Raw genomic sequence first — 19,274 nt, forward strand, 5'->3', positions numbered from 1 at the left:
TAAACTCCGGCCAGTTATTTGGTTTTCTGTGTTGGAGAGATTAGAGGAAAATTAAACTTTCTGTCCGATTTTCTGTCACTTCCTGTCTTTGCGACACCCGTACATAGGAGGGTGGTTGTTATCAGGAAACAAAGTCACATAGAGCAATACAAAACATTGTCAGAAGTTCAAACCCTTCCCTACCCAGGTTTTATCGGTGTCCTCATTTATAGAGATTTCCCATCACTTCCTGTTCTGTCAGGGAAGTCACCCCAACAGGAATAAAGAAAGGAATTAAATCCTCGTAGAGGCTCTAACCCTTCCCCCCCACTGTCCAAAATACAATGTTCTGGCTGAAGTTGGGCTTTAAGGCCCCATTCACACTGAGCGATTTATCGAGCGATTTTCATGTCGCTCAGTGTGAATGGGGCCTTAAGCTGAACTCCGGGATCAGCAAATATTGTCCTCTTACAGAGGCATGTGTGTTTCTCCTGAATCTTGGTGAGCTTTGTGTATTTCTTCCAGATCTGTGCAGTAATCCCGTGACACTTGGAGCTTCCCGTAATAAAGACCGGTCACTGCTGCTCTCCTTGTGCAGGGTGACTGGTCTTGTCTCCGCCCCCTACCGTTATATAGACCGGTCACTGCTGCTCTCTCTCCTTGTGCAGGGTGACTGGTCTTGTCTCCGCCCCCCTGCTGTAGTCTTTTGTAGTCGGTGGAGCCTGCTGGGTCACTTTCACAGCTCTGCTCTCTGCAGAGGCAATATGTAGCACAGTGATGATGCCACTGCCATTTTCACAAGGTAATATCAGGGTTGGAAAGGCATTTGGTGAACAGGAAGCACATTTATAAGACTCGTGGTGACTGAGAAATATATTTAGATGAACAATTTGTGCCCAGAGTTCAGCTTTAAGAGTGAACCTTCGTTATGTGTCACGTGAGGTTCTGGTGGAAATATAAGCACTGATATTGGTGCTGGTTATCATGTTTATTATATATGTTGCTTCATGGTTCGGGGCCCATTCACACCTTTTCAGCGCGGTGCATCAAGGCAATGCGCATTACCACAACGTACATTAACATATCAAGTTGCTGTGGAATTCATTTTGAATGGCACCCCAATACCCTAAGACAACTCGGCTCTAAAGCACATGCATTGCAACACACCACAACACTTGTTAATGTGCTGCAGTGCGTTGTGGTGTGCTGCATTGTCACAAATGACGCAAGTCTATTTTTTGGGCCGTTTTGTGTGTTGTCTGCTCAGTCATTTGAAAGGTCTGCCTTAACAAAATGCATGTTAATGTCATGAAAAAAGCGCATTCACGACGCACCAGGACACCAGGGTCTGAACGGGTCCTCGGGCATATGTATATGGATCAGTTATATCTGTCCTGAGAGCTCACACTCACGCCACCCTTTCATTTTACATGCATGGAGCTCGGGGGGGGGTGAAGCAGGGAGGGATAGCATGGTTCCACTGTGGGCCGTCGCACCCATTTACTGATTCTAATATTCAGATTCAAATATTCAAATTAAGGTGCACTAATAAAACAGGTCCTTGCCTCTCCCCGTAGGCTTGGATTTGGTAGCTGGTGCTATAGAGAGACTTCTCTGCAATGAATGAGTGTCATTATGTGTGATACTGTTATACAGAGAAGGACACACCTCCCCGTGGCTGCCGTTTTCCTTTCCCACACACTCCCTTTAGGGCTGCTGGTACCTTTCCCACACATCAACACATCACCCCAGGCCTGATGCTCCCTTCCCCGTGCACCACCTCAGGGATGCCGTTTCCTTACCCGTTCACCACCTCAGGGATGCCGTTTCCTTCCCCGCTTACCACCTCAGGGATGCCACTTCCTTCCCCGTGCACCACCTCAGGGATGCCGTTTCTTTCCCCGTTCACCACCTCGGGGATGCCGCTTCCTTCCCCGTGCACCACCTCGGGGATGCCGCTTCCTTCCCCGTGCACCACCTCGGGGATGCCGCTTCCTTCCCCGTGCACCACCTCGGGGATGCCGTTTCCTTCCCCGTGCACCACCTCGGGGATGCCGCTTCCTTCCCCGTGCACCACCTCGGGGATGCCGCTTCCTTCCCCGTGCACCACCTCGGGGATGCCGCTTCCTTCCCCGTGCACCACCTCGGGGATGCCGCTTCCTTCCCCGTGCACCACCTCGGGGATGCCGCTTCCTTCCCCGTGCACCACCTCGGGGATGCCGCTTCCTTCCCCGTGCACCACCTCAGGGATGCCGTTTCCTTCTCCGTGCACCACCTCAGGGATGCCGCTTCCTTCCCCGTGCACCACCTCAGGGATGCCGCTTCCTTCCCCGTGTACCACCTCGGGGATGCCGCTTCCTTCCCCGTGCACCACCTCGGGGATGCCGCTTCCTTCCCCTTGCACCACCTCGGGGATGCCGCTTCCTTCCCTGTGCACCACCCCTCAGCAGCTTCTCTTCTCCATACTCTGCAAAAAAAAAAAATATTCAAATTTAAGGAACCACTCAGTCCAATGTGGTTCATAGGGCAGATTTCAATGCTGGGGGTCATGAGCTCCTGCGGTCAAAAATAGAAAACAAAAGTCAGTTATCTGATTTACAGAGCTCTGCCTTATGGCCCCGGGTTTAATCAGTCAGCAAACAGAAGGCAAACACTGCAACTGTGCTAAAATCAGATAGAATGAGCAGGTTTCTCACAGTGCTCCGGGGTGTGACTTCAGTAGTGTAAGCAGCAAAACTTGATTGTCGGTATGGAAATGAGAGCCTGTAATTGGCTGGATGGGGATTCATTGAACATGCTGTGCTTGTGTACCTTTGTATGAGCCTCTATAGTCTCATATGAAGGTTCCTCATTCCAGCCGGTTATAGAGACTCTGCCGCTGGGGGAGGGGAAATGGTGCCGGTAAGAGGTGCAGGCTCATAAAGGTCACATACCACCCAAACTAAATACTGAGCCGTTCTCTGCAAAGCTCTGACACATCCACATCGTGTCACTGCTAAGCCACACCCCACACATTTCTATTGGCCCATCACTTTTGTGGGCAGCCTTACTGGCCAATAGGGCTACTCAGGAGGCAGGAAGGGGTGGGCTTTGCCTGTCAGCATACGTCTTATCACAAATCGCATTAATACCTTTTTTAGCCTTTTTTTTCCTCTATGTGGCCTCGTGACCTCCAAGCTCCGCCTCCTTTCAGTCATGCGGAGGGCCAACAACGGGGATGCATGCTGCAATGCATTGACGTCACCCATCGACCTCCACTGCTATAGCCGTTGTCGGCAGTGGGTGGGGAGAGAGTTCCCTACTAGAAGGAGTGAGAGATTGGAGCTTTGCAGTCACATGACCACTAACAAAAAGGTATTTAAACTGTGATTTGTGACCAAATGTATTCAGAATCACGGGGAGTAAAGGGGAGGGGACATTTAAATGTCGCTTTGTAGCTGAGCCTTTCCTTCTACCTATACAATACAATACATAAAGGAAGAACATCTTTTAAATTTAATCAAATCCAATTTTGTCAAAACGATTTCCAGTCACAAACCCCCCCCCCCGCGTTTTTAGTACATAGAATATTTTCTACTTTTATTGTCTTTTAGTTCCCCTCATTGCAGAGAAGCCCAAATCTTAATTCCATCCTCCTGGCATGTGGCAGTGTATGGGTGTCTCGGAAGCTGATGGTCTGCAGATTACCGGAGTGGATTTGTGTCGGCTCACGTCCATATTGTATGTCTCCGGAGAGCGGCACTTCATCCTCATACCGTGACAACAATCTCTTGTACACACAAGTGCACACGGTTGTTCTACATCCCTTTTTTATCAAGCCTTCCGAGAGCTTAAAACGTCTCGGCCTTTCACCCGGCACTTCCTTTGTCCCGATCCCAGCCTCCCGTGGGGCAATAACTTTTTTTCCTTCATGTTTGCAAGATTGTAGCTGATCCATTAAGCTCTTCAAGAGCCGGCATTTTCCCGTCTGTAAAAAAAAAATGTAATCGAGTTAGGTTTCATTTCCTTGTTCCTTTTTCTTTTTTGTGTCCTTTTTAATGCTCTTCTGTAATACATACATTTCATTAGCCTGCGACTGCGGGGCTCCTCAGATAAGGAGTAGCGGAGCGCGTCAGCGTACCAAGCAGCCGCATTTACAGACTGAAACGCGCTGGGCTGAGATAAGCAAATGAGTTTACAGCTATTCAGCTTTATCTATGAATGGATCTTAATGCCACGATTCTTCGGGAAGGATCTCTGGGGAGGATGCGTGCCATTTTTAACCTATCTGTAGCCTAAGCGCTGAGTGTCAGTGGGGCGCAGGCACACGGGTTTTCATCTAAGCTGAGTACAGACCACATCTATGATGAGTGTCAGATCTTGGACTACATGTTGGCACCTGCCCGGCTTTGGAGAAAGGGCAGAAAGTGTTAACTGTCTGTATTTAGTATAATGTTCTGACTTGTCATTTTAGAAAGACACCTTCAGAGCAAAGTGACAGTGAAAGGCCACGTCCGACCCATTCCTCCCACCTCACCTTCCACCATCCAGCACCAAAATGCCTAGAGGGCGTGGTGATGTCACCCACAATGTCATGTGACAGTGAAAAGTCACATCTGCCCCACTCCTCCCGCCTAACCTGCCACCATCGCTACCAGCACCAAAATGCCTAGAGGGCGTGGTGACGTCACCCACAATGTCATGTGACAGTGATTGGCCTTGCAATGAATTTGGCTTGGTTTCCATGTCACGTAGCCTGTACAGCAGCACTCAGACTGGAAGAGGCAGGGTCAGTACTCTGACCCTGTTAGGCTCTTGTGCAAGCACATATGCTAACAAGGAACATATGTTTAAAGTAGAACTCCGAGCAAAATGCACATGACTAAACAAGTGGTCTCTCTCACACAAGTGACGAGGGGTCGGTGCAGTTGGCGTGCAGTTTTACCGCCCCCCAGCCGACCGCTGCAATATCAGCACTGCGGCCGCACGCTACTGTACACATTGCCGCGATGCAAAACAAAACTCAACAACATGTCAGTTGGTGCCCCTTGTCAAACATGGCAATTGAAAAGAATGGGGCAGCTCCATGGGGACATGGTTCCAGCCCTGGACTTCAATAAAAAAGCCGGCATTCAGGAGGTGGCAGCATTGAACACCTGGCAGCCACTGCTCCACCACCCTCTGAAAAGTCATTCACCGCAAATCACTTTTCCGAGGGCGGTGGAGACTGCAGCCCATGTGAAAGGGGCAAGTTGACTTGTGCTAGTGATTTAATGTTTTTAGAGGGTTATAAAGATCTTCCAGCGTGAAGGAAAATCCATGCAGCCACTTATGCATTTATTGTATCTTATTGTATACTGTGTGTCCTGGGCGGAGCACCAACAAATGCAGCTGTGCCCAGACTATAGATATGTAATGTTTTGTCTATTCTTAAACAGCTTTAATATAAGTCTTCACTGACCTCTGTAGCTCCATGAACTGTGAACTAATTCATCCTCAAAGATCACAACAGAGACACTGAAGTCTTTTTTTCCCACTGTTTGTTTAGATTAGAAGGTTGTCAGGCTGCCATAGAAAACTAGGGGAGAGGAGCTGAAATGTTAGTACCTATGTTGTAAATTTTGTTGAGGGATTTCTCCATAACGCCTGCAACTACAGAGGTGACTGAGAGCTTATTTTAAAGTGTTTTTACTACTTGTTCAGAATATACAAACACTTAATGTGCACGCTCTTGGTACATGTTCTCTTTAAGCTTTGCCGGCCTATACCAAGGCTCTTGTTTTAATAACAGTTCACAATGATACAATGTTATATTTCCTTTAACCTCTCTTGCCGGAGCTGCACCTTTGATTTTCCCCGTCTGAGTGTTTTGTAGTTGCCATACGTGGGAGTGAAGGGCCTTTCAAAGTGGGCCGACTGATCCCTTATCTGCCTGGAAGATCAGTAGAGATGTCTCCAGACAGATCATATACATAATTGGTGCGAGGAGGCCATCTTTTCATGATCTCTGCACAGCACACCTTTTAATGTTTGGAGAACTTGTCCCATTAATGGTCTCTGCCAGACGTGTCGGGGGGATTTGTATTGTATCACTGGAGGAGACTCTCGTTTCCTTCAGTGTGGGGACAATCAATGTGTTTTCATGTCTGCCGCCACCCTCCGTGCAGGTCGCGGTCTGGCCTTGTTGAGACGCAGTTGGTGAAGTCTGCACTCGTGTCATCGTAAACCTGCATTGTAAATGTTTAATATATTTTTTGCTGCAGTATTATTCTATTTGTTACATTGTAACACATTTTACCCTCCTCTGTCTTGAATCTCTTTTGCTTATGTGTCCACTCACACCATGTCCGGATCATCTCCAGACCAGACGCCAGATTGTTTCCGGACGCAAAATGCATCCTAATGTATCCCTATGCTATTTCTGGCCTCTGTTCACACCAGCGCAGTCCATACCAGACCAGAAAAATACTGCTCGTCTCATTTTGTCTGGTCCGGAATGCACTGGAACGCAGCTGTAAGACCATTTCAAGCAACAACAAAAAAAAAGCGACAAAATCGCGGTAAAATCACGATGCCGTGTTTTCCAGATCTGGTCCAAAAAATGGTGTGAACCTGCCCTATAGCTGTACAAAACACTTTTTGTGTCCATTCACACGTATACCTACCCATCACAACTGGTAATGCACATGTGTAGCTGTCAAATGGGCCCTTATAGTTTCTATTTCTAAAACGCTTTGCAATGCAGAGATGTGAACCGGCCACATAAGAAGGAATGTTATTTCCACTTGGAATACATCTTCATGTAGTAAATTCCATGAGGGGAATTTATCAAAACAGGAGCAGCTGTGCATGGCAACCAATCAGCTTCTCTCTTTCATTTTCAAATCTTAGGCCTCGTTCACACCAGATGCAGTGCGTTGCGGCCGGCTCACTTTTTTGTGGGGCAATGGGGGGCCATTGAAGTGAATGGCACCGTAGCCACGCCCTCCGGCCGCAATGTGATTGGCTGCACGGGATTGCAAGACACATTATGCCTGCGGTCCGGTGCAAGCAAAATAGTGCTTGCAACATTTTGATCGCACCGGACCGCAGGCATAATGTGTCTTGCAATCCCGTGCAGCCAATCACATTGCGGCCGGAGGGCGTGGCTACGGTGCCATTCACTTCAATGGCCCCCCATTGCCCCACAAAAAAGTGAGCCGGCCGCAACGCACTGCATCTGGTGTGAACGAGCCCTTAACTGAACAAACTGAGAAACTGATTGGTTGCCATGCAAGCTGCTCCAGATTTTGTCTGCTCCAGTTTTGATAAATTCCCCTCCATGTTGTTTTACTGCAGGAAATGGACCAGTGTGAATAGGTTCATGAAGAACCAACTTAAAGTTGGACGGGGCATGCCGGATCACAGGCAGGACGGTGCGGTGCAGGTCTTAAAGAGGAACTGCGCTCATTTTAGTGATGCCGGGGGGGGGGGCGTGCCCAACAGACCATGCACATCATCTCATGGGAGCAAAATGCCTTTCCCTGAGATCTGGTGAGATTACAGATGAGATTTCCCAGTAATGCTCTGCTGATCTGTAATCTTCCCAGGATGCAATCCTTGGGCACATGACGTCACTAATGCCCAAGAGGACCATGAAGTAGAAACACAATAATTGCAAGTAAAATACAAATATGTTAGTTAAACTAATGAATGTAAAATAATTTCATATCAGCATGCAGAGCTGCACACTGAGGGGGTCAGAAAGGGGGTCAAGGTCTGCTTTATTGTGTATGTATAGCCAATGCTTAGTTTTGGATGGATTGGTAAAGGGATTTTATTACTGTCTACTTCCCTTTCTCCTTTGTTCCCGGGACTGAAGTTATTGTTAGAATGCAAAATTTTACAGTTGTACGCAGAAGAAAAATGAACTGATTGGTTGTACTTACACTTGTAATTCATGTTTAAAGCACCAACATATTCTGGTGAACTTTCCACAGAGCCATTCACAGCAGTACAGTCCCTCATACCAGGAGCCAGCATACCAGTGTCTGTACTATACCATATAGTACAGCACATCATATAGTACAGCACAGCACAGCATACCAATGTGTGTACATACCCCATACCATAAATCAGAAGCAATCTATACTATTAGTATTTACAAGGGCTGTGCAAGGTGGAGAGGATCTACAATGTCCATGCATTCAGAGCATTGATGGAAAATAAACCAAGGACTCAGTGCTGCAAGGCCAAATTATTAACCTCTTGTGGGTTGTTCCTGCTGCTTTTGGTATATTGGGTACATACAAAAATGGAAGTGATGCCACTAGCTTATGTGTCCGTTCTCTTGACTATTGCTCTCAATTAATAATGGCTTCCTCAGTGATGTCACTTGTCATGCATATTGGCTCAGTATGCAGAATGGCAGTTGCAGCCATACCATGAAGCTGTAAATGTTACCTGGATTGGCATTTCATTGGCTGAAACCACTAAATGATAAAATATAGACTCAAAATGTTGCCCTTCATTATCCTACAGCCAGTTTTCAATCTCCTAAGGTTTTTTCTGATCGTGTTTCACTGTAGCTGGCCGGGTGAAATATAAAGCACGGTTTGCAGAATATTACTTACACGGCCTCATTCATTCCGCTCGCTGCTAAGCCCGACTGGAGGAGAATGATCGGCTTTCACTAATACAATGCCTGCCAGATAACCAGTTCCTGCTGCGCTCGGGGTTAAAGGTCACATTTCAAGCAGAAGTGATTTTTTTTTTTCTTTCAATATGTAATTATGGTTTGTAAAACAGGAGTGTTTGCAAATTGTCTTGCACCATCCGTCCGGCCCCTCCTGTACAATGTCTGCACGCAAACACAGATCATTGTGCATTACGCAAATGAGAAAGCGGAGTGTCATTTAGAGGCGGCCTTATTTTGCATCCAAGTTCTATTTCCCATTATTGAGAGGCCGGTAAGCTGACAGCGCAGTGTAAGCTAATGGAGGGAAGGGGCTGGAGGTTACGGAGCCTGTTTAGCGAGAAGGTGCCGCACCGTTAGATGGTTCTCTGTCGATGCCAAGGGCCGCGGGACCTCGCTCTGCAGAGGAATGAAGATGAAATATGATTTGTGACAGATAAGACGAATCGCTGTCACCCAGGAGATTGTCTTGACAGTTCTATGATGGTTCTTAGTATAAATCACTTTTTTCCCCCTTTATGGACTCAACGTTGTATACAGGATCTATAGACGATATCCAAATTGTTCTAAAGCCCGTCTCCATCTATATGGCACGTTTGTGTACGGCAAGGAGAAAATAATCAACACAAACCGGTCATGGCAGAAATATCAAGATTATTATATTGGACCTGTTGTATATTGTATGTTAGTATATTGGACCTGTCAGTAACTTTACAAGTCTGTATGATCAAAGTCCTGACGTGTCACAATATACATTAACAGTATCATTTAGCCGTCACTGTCTGGGTCCTATTGGGGAGATTTCTCTTAATATCTGGTCCCAGAGACACAACAGGAAGTGAGATGGAAGCTCTCCAGAGTTATGGGAAATCCCCTCTTACTTCTCATAGGAAAAGGTGTCCCCATTGCCATTCCCCAAATGGTGTCCCCATTATCATTACTATTCATATTCTAATGACAACTGTAACATGTTGGATTTTCTCTTTTCTGTTTCCATTATTTTATTAGGTTTTTTGTCAACAAAAAGTCAGAAAACAATAAATAACAAGCAACGAAAAAGAAAAGACAGGTATGATTACAGGTACAGGGAGAATAGTGTGCACGATTCACATGAAAATATTCAGTTTTAGACATAGGGTGTTTACTCCAGCACTCCCATGCTGTGAGGTAGGATTTCAATTTACCACTTTTTAAAGCAAACATATGTTCATAGGCACATTGGAGGTTCAACTAACGGATGACATCATTGTAATTTGGTGGGGAAGGGTCTCTCCAATGTTGGGCGATCAGCGTCTTAGCTGCTATAAGGAGATGCAAGATGACTCTTCTAGCTCGGAGCGGGAGAACCTCTATGGACAGATGTAGCAAGGCTAAGGCTGCCGTAGGGGCTATCGTGCTCCTAGCAAGTTCTGACACTAGCCTGAAGATATGGTTCCAAAAGGATCTAACAGACTTGCAATACCAGAAAACATGGATCGACGAGCCAATCTCATTGCAGTAGATTTTCTCTATTCAGTAAAGTTCTATTCAAACAACATAACAAAAGGATAAAAAATACAGACAGAAAGAAGGTACAACCAAAGGATGCCATACACAAGCGTGCCAATGGAGTGGAACATACAACACCACTACACAGGAGTCAATCCTATCAAAGGCAGAAATCGGACAATAAAGCTGTATACATTCCATGGTTCTATTTCCTTATGGGGTATTATTGTTGTACATGCTTATCTCAAGTGATGAAAGAGTCTCCTCAGGGCTGCTGGACCAGACCAAAAGAGGGCTACACAGTAGATAATGGAACCACCATGTCTAGCCGTAGGGGGCTGAAGATGGAAGGGATGCAAGAGGAGGAACGTTTTGGATTTCCAATCTCTTTCTGTCTTGGAGACAATTACCACCAGGACTAGTCAACAGAGTGAATCTCCCCTGTGGGGACTAGACAGCAGTAAAAAAAAAAAAAAAAAACCTGACGGGTTCCAGTCCTTTTCTACTCCATCCAAAATGTAAAAAGTTTTTAGCAGTCTGAAAAAACTCTGTGCCAGGGGTAGGCAACCTCAATACTTCAGCTGTGGTATGGTACAAATCCCACCATGCCTCTGCTTCTGGTAGTCATGCCTGTGGCTGTCAGTCTTGCCAAGCCTCATGGGACTTGGGAATAGTTCTACAACAGCTGGAGTGACAAGGTTGCCTAACGCTGCTCTAGGGGGACAAAAACTTTGTGTTTCTTAAAAATATGTAAAATAATTTTTCAGTTTTGTTTGAGTTCTTTTGATAGTTGCCATGTGCTAACCCAAATGAGGCTTGCGGTGGGAGTGACTGCTCCGTAAGTGAATGGACATGAGTGGAAGTTAGGTGGGTTTCCAGGAGTTGTGAGCCACCAGTCTGATTATGCTCATTGGCACGCCAAAGAGCAGGAAGGCGATGAGGCACAATGGCAAGGAGAACGCTGGATCTAAAAAGTATAGACGCCCTCCTATGTGGATGGGGTGCAGGATCTCTAGTGCATTACTTTACAGACCTTTTGGCTGAAAACAATTCCTTTATGAGTTTTCCAAATGAGTCATTTAGTTGTCATCTGGAGTCGTACTTTAAAAACGTCTAATCGATTCCAAATTCCAGCAGCTGCCATCACGAGCTCTGGGCCGTGGTAATATGAGGTGTAATTATTTCTTTGCGGGCCTTCATCTCCTCATAGACTGTGTTGTTATGACTGGAACGTGCAGATTGTGACTGAAGCTTTCATCTGTCTATAATCAGAGGAAAATCTCCATTAACCCCTCTGCCGAAGTGCCAAAACACAGCCTAATATGACTTCAAATGTCGAGCGTCTCGCTGATCTCAGACCGGAGTCGGTGTGGCATTTCCTATACGTCCCGCGTGATGAATGCAAAGCCTCGCCATCATTTGCCATTTGTGAAATGTCATGCTGCTAAAAAAAAACATTTATAAAACAAATTTTTAAAAAACATGCCGATGGGATGTCAGTGAAAAATAACTGGCTTTCCTGGTGCGACATTTATAAAGACGCGGCACGGGCACTGCATCTTATACACTCGCATCTTTCATACTTGTACTGGCCGTCTAACCTGGGCCATGTGGCTGCAGTTCTGTAATGGTAACCTCACAGAGGTATAAGAAAATGCTATAGCCACAGCTGGACTTATAGATGAATAGCTCACATAGTGCGTACACAAGTTACATACTGTTTAGGAGGACCCAAACTGTTACCTGTGCAAAAAGAGGGCAAAAGACAGGAAGTGATGGCCATAGATCTTTTCTCCATTATTGATTGACCAATGCCTTGTTCTGCACGGTCACTGTGTGGAACCGCCCACCTTGGTAGAGGAGGGGGCTTTGTTTCCTTGGACGGAGCTGCCCCCTGATGACTGGTGGGCTTAAATGCAAGAAGGAGCAGTAGAGGTGGAGGAAGCATAGATCCGCAGAATGGATGAAGCAGGGAGATCCTTGCACTGCAGGTCCTCTGGAACAGCTTCCTCTACAGCAAGGAGAACAGTTAGGCGTCTCAGGAGGTGGGGTCTTACCAGGGCTGTGCGGGGGTCTCGCCAGGGCTGTATGGGTAGGTGCTGGTCTCACCAGGGCTGTATGGGTAGGTGCTGGTCTCACCAGGGCTGTACAGGTAGGTGTGGCTCTCACCAGGGCTGTACAGGTAGGTGTGGGTCTCACCAGGGCTGTACAGGTAGGTGTGGGTCTCACCAGGGCTGTACGGGTAGGTGTGGGTCTCACCAGGGCTGTACGGGTAGGTGTGGGTCTCACCAGGGCTGTACGGGTAGATGCAGATCTCAGCAGGGCTGTGGGGGCGAGTGTGGGACTCCCCAGTGGCGTGTCAGTCCCACCATGGCGGTGCGGGTGGCAGGAAGGAGGAGATATTTGGCCGGCTGGCGCTGTATACAGGATGCAAGGTCCCCACAAGCCTGCCATTAGGTCCCCAGCAAGCGCAGGACCTTACAGCAGCATTTTGTGTTTAAAAATGTAAAGCGCCTGTATAGGCCCTTAGTTTTGGGGCATTTTCATGAGTACTCGCAAAAATGTCCAATATCAGTACCAATAGTGGTATTGGTGGATCTGCACTCTTTCGGCATCTTTTAAGAAATTTGCCTAATTTTATCACTAAAAGAATATGAATCTCTTTTGGCCGATTTCTTGTTGATACATAAACACCTGCTGAGAATATTGTCTCTTTGCTGAAAAGACATAGAATAGTATCTGACAATGTGGAAACAATGCTTCCAGGTACCGGAGATGTCACAGCTTCATGTGCGTGTTTTTACATTTTGGCTGGAGTAAGTAATGGCCAAAATGCTGCCGGGTTTCTTTGTATTTTTATTCTCTGTCTGGGACGTATAATGGGAAATTAGAAGAAATCTCCCTAAGGTGTGGAAGAAATTCTCTTTTATTACCTACCCAATCAATATTCCCCACACTACAAAATGCTGGAAAATCTTCATCATTTGCACTAAACACTACATTTCCCCCAGGCCCTCATGTCTCACCCACAGACCCCCCCCCTCCCCCCCAGCCTGAGGTTTCCTCTACATTGCTCGGATCGGTCTCATCGATAATGTAAAATGTGCTGCGTAGTTAGCAAATAGAACTCAGGACCAGCAGCCACGTGATGGATGTATAGAGGCGGATTTCTTGCCTTGCCTTGCCGGACCCCTGAGCAGACCCCGGGTCTGTATGTATATTTACAGATGATCATTTTTGCCATTGTTTCATTATTTGGCTCTTCTTTTTTCTTTTATGAAATATGTTTGCATTTTACCCTTTAATGCCCGGCGTGGGACCGGAATGTTCCAGCATATCTTTGTGTTTTTGTAGACGCAGCTTTCAGAAATGTTGTTGTCCTCTCTCTCTCGGCCACCTTGTCCCACCCAGGTCCTACACCGCCCCCGTATTTAATTATACAGAGGGAGCCTCGTCGCTTGATTTGGTTCAGCCCGGAGGTGTCCTCCTCCATTTTCATTAGCTAAATTCAGAAGTAACTGTTTTTATAATCTTCTCCCAATCAGTGACTGATTTTTAACAGAGAAGCTGAATTGGAGTGGCAGGCGAGGTAATTGATGCTTTCGGTGGAAGGAGTCGTGCCGGGTGAGGGGGGTAAACGTGGAAATTAAAGGTATTCATTGTGGGGTGTGAAATGTGTGCTTTTCTCTGCTTGTCTTTGACCAGGTTGGTATAATCTCGGCTCCTCACTCTCTCCAGTGATTCCTTTCTTTGGTAGTTCAACAGATAAGACGCAATTAACCGTTATGTATTACAATCAAGGAGAACATTGTTTGTGCCAGATAACAGCCAGGAGACGGACATTGGGACTTGCAGGGTGAAAGGTCAGCTCTCTGGCCAAAACCTGTTTTTTTTCCTCTCAGTCTAGTTTCTGCTGTGACACCTTTTTCTTATAATGTTGTGTATTTGAGCCGGGCAATTGCTGGGCAGTGTAGGACCCATGGAAGCTCCATGAGCAATCGCTCTGATACCTGTAGTGAAGGGGACGGCCAACCTTTCTTTGTAAATTGCCAAAGACGGAGACAGTGGTCATTGGTAACGTGTAGGTCAAAGGTAGCCAAGCGTCGGCTCTCCTGCTTTAGTCAAGCTACAAATTCCATCATGCCTGTGGCTGTCAGAGACTTGCAATGCCTCTTGGGACTTGTAGTGCCTCAAAATCTGAACATTTGCCTTACCCTGGTGTAGGTACACCCAGCAATGCCCTTCTCTGTGTAAATATTTACCCCCCTGTTGGTCTGTAAATTTACCATTGATTGTTCTATATAGAACTTACACAAAAAACCCTCAGACCTGCTGATCCTGTCATAAATTCAGTGAGCTTGTGTTCTCTCTGTACACTCTGCATCTGCTGCACTGAAATCTTAAGCAGTGTCATCAGCCCTGCCCTGTTCTCCGCTGTGAGCTAATGAACACCCCCATGTTATGTAGAGGGGGAAGGGTGTTTTATAGTCCTATACGAGGGTGACTATGCCTCTCCATAGATACAATACAGTGAGTGAGCGTTGTCACGTACAGTGAGTGAGCGTTGTCACTCCAGGGCAGGAAGTGTGTTGCTGGCTAGATCACCAGGTGAAAATAAAGAAAGCCCCCCAAAAAAGAGGATGAATGCAGCCATCGCAGCCACCAGAATCGCTTCCGGTGTAAAGCCGCCAGTCTGCTTTACGCAGGTAAACAGCCGCCAGGAGTCTGTTTACATTGGTTCAGTGCCAGTGACCTATGACATACGTCCTTGGTAGTGAAAGGGTTAAGTGATGCTTTTTAATTAAATTAGCAAGACTAAGACTCAAGCTTTCAGAACATTTTGTGTTCCTTACATGGAAGGAGCCTGCCATGTACACATATGCATACTGGTCCTGGGGATGGATCTACCTTCACCTAAGCTAATACAGACTTTTCTGCTGGTGAGATGAACGTCCATTGTAAATGATGATCTTGTTGTCCGTTGTTTCCTCCACCGACATATTGTCCCATCCAGTGGAATCCGGAGGCCTTCATGAGTTCTCCACCATCTTGCTCTCTGTAGTATCTCTGATAACGGCCTCCACCTTATGTGTGCAGACACTCCTCTGACACAGATGGGAATTCCTCCTGTTTCTGGTCTTTGTTCTCTGGATTGGTCGGAAGCTTTGGAACGTGTTGCACGCGGGTGAATCCTCAGTACGGCGGGGATTGGGGTGACGGAAGAGTCTCTCTGAGTTGGTGTCTGAGATTTATGTTGGATTATGTGCCTTCTCTTTATTTTCCCTCTCTTGCTCTTTGTGTCGTTCATTTCTCAGACATCAAACGCGTTATCTTAGACAGGAAGCACTTTTCCTGCGTTCTCCTTCCTGAAAGGATTTCATTCTAGACTTCCTCACCTGCCTGATAAAAACCCTCCAATTTATCCGGCTCGTGTCTCCTTCAGATCTCCGGCCAGATCACAAGGAAGAGTTGTGTTATTCAGAGATAGGAGGCTGGCGACTCGCAGGGGGACTCTGATTAGATTGTTTGCTCTTGCGGCGAGGATTGGCTTGATGCAGAAATGGTTCGGAGGCTTCTGATTATTGTTGAGGTGTTTGTTCAAATTGAAATATTGTGGACCTAGTGTCCGATCTACACTGCCCGACCAAAACAAAGGTCACGCACTCTAATATGTCATGGGACCGCCTTTAGCTTTGATTACGTCACACATTCGCCGTGGCATCATTTTGAGAAGCTTATACAACGTCACAACATCTATTTCCAATTCATTTTTAAACAAGATCTTGTAGTGATGATGGGAGAGTCGGAGCGCTGTGTAAAGTCTTCTCCAGCACATCACAAAGATCCTCCATGGGGTTCAGTTCTGGACTCTGGTGGCCAATCCATGTGTGACAATGATGTCTCATGCTCCCTGAATCACTCTTTCACAATCTGAGCCCGATGGATCCTGACATTGTCACCTGGAAAATGCCCAATGTGCCATCAGGGAAGAAAAAATCCATTGATGGAAAAACCTGATCATTCAATATATTCAGGGGGGCAGCTGACCTCATTTTATGGGGACATAACGTTGCTGAACCTAAACCTGACCAACTTGGGTAACCCCAGATCATAACACTTATCCAATGCAAGGCTCTGACCTGCTTCGCTAAATCCAGGTGGTGACTTTTAGGCCTCATTCACACACAATGCGAGCAAAATTGTATATTGCGTATATACGAGCGTATATGCGTGCACTATTTGCATTCCCAGAATGCATCATTCCTAAATTTGAATGAACTGTACGCGCGTATATACGCAGAAATACGCTGTTCGGTTCCATTCTGTTTTTGCTCATTTTTACGCTACGCAAATATACGGCTCCATACGCGGCTATGTGTATGGAGCCATTTATCTGCATATGGTACAATACGCGCGGCAGTGTGGATGAGGCCTTCGCCAGGCAGTGTATGTTGTTTATGAGCAGCGTGCCCAGTAATGTGTCATTGTAACACTTCCAGGTATTTATTACCTCTCACAGAGATCACAGGACTCCCCCGACAATGCCTTCATCTGCTTTTGTTTTCAGAAGGATGGCACCATCTAGTTCCCAGTCTGAGATGTCGGCTCAGAGACATATAATATTCCGGTGTCTGTGCAATTCTTGGTGTTCACAAATGTCTGACACATCAGCCCCTGCTGCAGCCTCTCACCTTGTGACTTGCTACAAATCTAAAATGTTGCAGACTGATCACTGGGGGAGACTGAGGAAATGCTTCCTCCTGCCTGCAGCAGACTGATCACTGGGGGGAGGGGAGACTGAGGAAATGCTTCCTCCTGCCTGCAGCAGACTGATGACCTCTTCGCAGCCTAATATCCAAAAAATATTGCACCTCGTCACTGTGTTGTCCTTTTACTCCAAGGTTTTCTAAGGCTGAATTCCAGACATATAAAAGACACACGTGTCTGCAGCTCTTCGTTCATTAATAATTCATCCCTAAATGTCGTTTTTAGATTCAGGCAATGTACCTGAGTGTGACTTGGTATCGGCCAGACTGGGAGAAGGAGAAGCAGCCAATAGGCGTTGTGCAAGGAACATAGGGATAGGAGGAGAGAGCAGAGTGACAGAGAGATGAGCTCATTATTGTGCTGCTTATGCTGTGTAAATCTCAGGACTGGATGGACATAAATACAGATTCTTTGGCCGGTAGAGACAAACATGAGAATAGTGATAAGTGATGATATTTAGTGATTTCAGCATCTTTCTTTTAAAACAATTTCCTGCGGAATTCTCCTTTCAGAGTCTTTTTTCCCCCTTTGTAACCCGGCACCATCCCAGCCTCTGCACTGGAAAGCCCCGGGCCGGGATACCCATAATTCCTGACATTCTTTCTCACACTCACTGACAGGTATGGTGGGCGGGATTGTACACGAGGAGGATGAAAGGAGATCTCTGCCTGGCGTGTCCTGTTGGCGTGATCCGTTCAGTGCGCAGCGAAGGATTCTCAGATCAAAGCCGTCTCTCGCAGCTTCCCTGATGATCCCACCTACGCAGCCCCTCGGGTCATACACACCGCCGGGCCTAGGAGGAGGCCTCTTCCCCATCCATCCGCACAGTATATCCTTACCAAGCTCATATCCAATGCCCGGAGCACAATGTCCACAGCGCTGCAGAATTTATTCTCCTCGTATACAGAGATTCTGTCATTTTTAGTGATGAACTCCCGACCTGGAGCTGGAATAAATCCCATAGATCTGTCATTGTATTCAGCTGGTCTGCTAAGTCAGGCACTCCTACCGGACAGTGTGGCCAGGTTCAGTGTAGTCCCGGAGGGGACCCGGCACATCCTGTAAGCGGACAATGAAGCAGCAGATCACGTCACCCTTGGGCTGCGTACTAATCACACTGAGCACCTGTCCTTCCCGGGAGCTGCCCTTAGTGTTTAGATCGGCTGTAATGGTTTGTCAATGAACACAGCACATGAGGGCGATCACTGCGTTCACCGTATCCATTACACGTTATTTGTTCAGCATCAAGTTTGTTTGCAACGCACTTCCCTGCAGCTCTTATCAGGCCTCATCGCAGAGACAAACCCTTCAAAGCCTTGTGTCCCGGTGGACGCAGATGTCCCCGGTCTCATGTACGCTTTGCTCAGGCTGTGTGAGCGGGTGATGTCTGAGTCAGCGGTATGAAAGGCTGAAATATGAGCGCGGCTCGGTACAATAATTGTTTGTATAGAAACCTCTTTACGTCTATTGTAAGCCGCCCATTCTATGGAATTTCACCCTGCCGGCTGAATGTCCCCTCCTCTCTCTGCCGGCGTCCGTCATCAAGATGGCCGCCGGCAGGCGTCAATTAGATGGCCGTGCATGAGCGATGACGTCACGCGCATGCGTTATTCCTTCACGGACAGGCAGATCGTATTTGCGATTATCGCAAGTCCTTCCCGTTGAGGAGAGGGCCTGCAGATGATTGCAATAGTGAGCGGGCAGTGTGCTTTCGTCTTGCAATCGCGCTACCAACCTGCCGAAAATCATACGATTTTCGGCGGGTTTTCTTGCGTCCTCATTGTAGGAAAATCGTGCGACCTTACAGCAAATGCGGTCGCACGCTGCCCATACACCCTACGATTATCGTACGATCGCGGGATCACCCGCTATTATCGTACGATAATCGTCAGGTGTATGGGCACCTTTACATTGGGCAACTCATCGGGAAAAACTGACAGGTGGACCCGATCAGACAGCCTGTGTGAAAGGGGCCTAAGTGTTATTAGCAGCACCCTGTGGTGTTCACACAGAGGGAGGGCGCACAACGCAGAATAATATGACCAGTGGCTGCTCTTCTACCCAGAAACAACATAAATAACACAATATATCTGCATTAGATTTGATCAAAGTCAGTCAGGCTTTGATGAAAAATCCAGGAGGTGATTCATCCCAATGTTGTGCCCATTCAGAAGTGAAATCATCCATCAGCATCGGATGGAACTGACCAATTATTTGTGATTTTTTTTTATTTGCTCATGTTTGCATTTGTCTTATAAATTTTACTTTTTAAATCAATTTGTTTAAAATTTATCAAAAAATTACCAAAGATGCAAAACTTTGCCGCAGTTTTTTTTTTTTTTAGTATACAAAGCCATAAAACATTTCAGGGGCGGCATTTAGCATT

The 19,274-nt window shown here is 46.7% G+C and overlaps 1 protein-coding gene across 1 annotated transcript in view; it reads left to right on the forward strand.

Annotated features, from left to right (window-relative positions):
• LOC108784750 (protoheme IX farnesyltransferase, mitochondrial) overlaps positions 1–19,274 on the forward strand; it is an 88,496-nt gene that overhangs the window by 17,826 nt on the left and 51,396 nt on the right. The window lies entirely within an intron of this gene.

The sequence above is a fragment of the Nanorana parkeri genome, unplaced genomic scaffold (genome assembly GCF_000935625.1).
Source record: "Nanorana parkeri isolate BGI_ZX_2015 unplaced genomic scaffold, ASM93562v1 scaffold126, whole genome shotgun sequence".
Classification (NCBI taxonomy): domain Eukaryota; kingdom Metazoa; phylum Chordata; class Amphibia; order Anura; family Dicroglossidae; genus Nanorana; species Nanorana parkeri.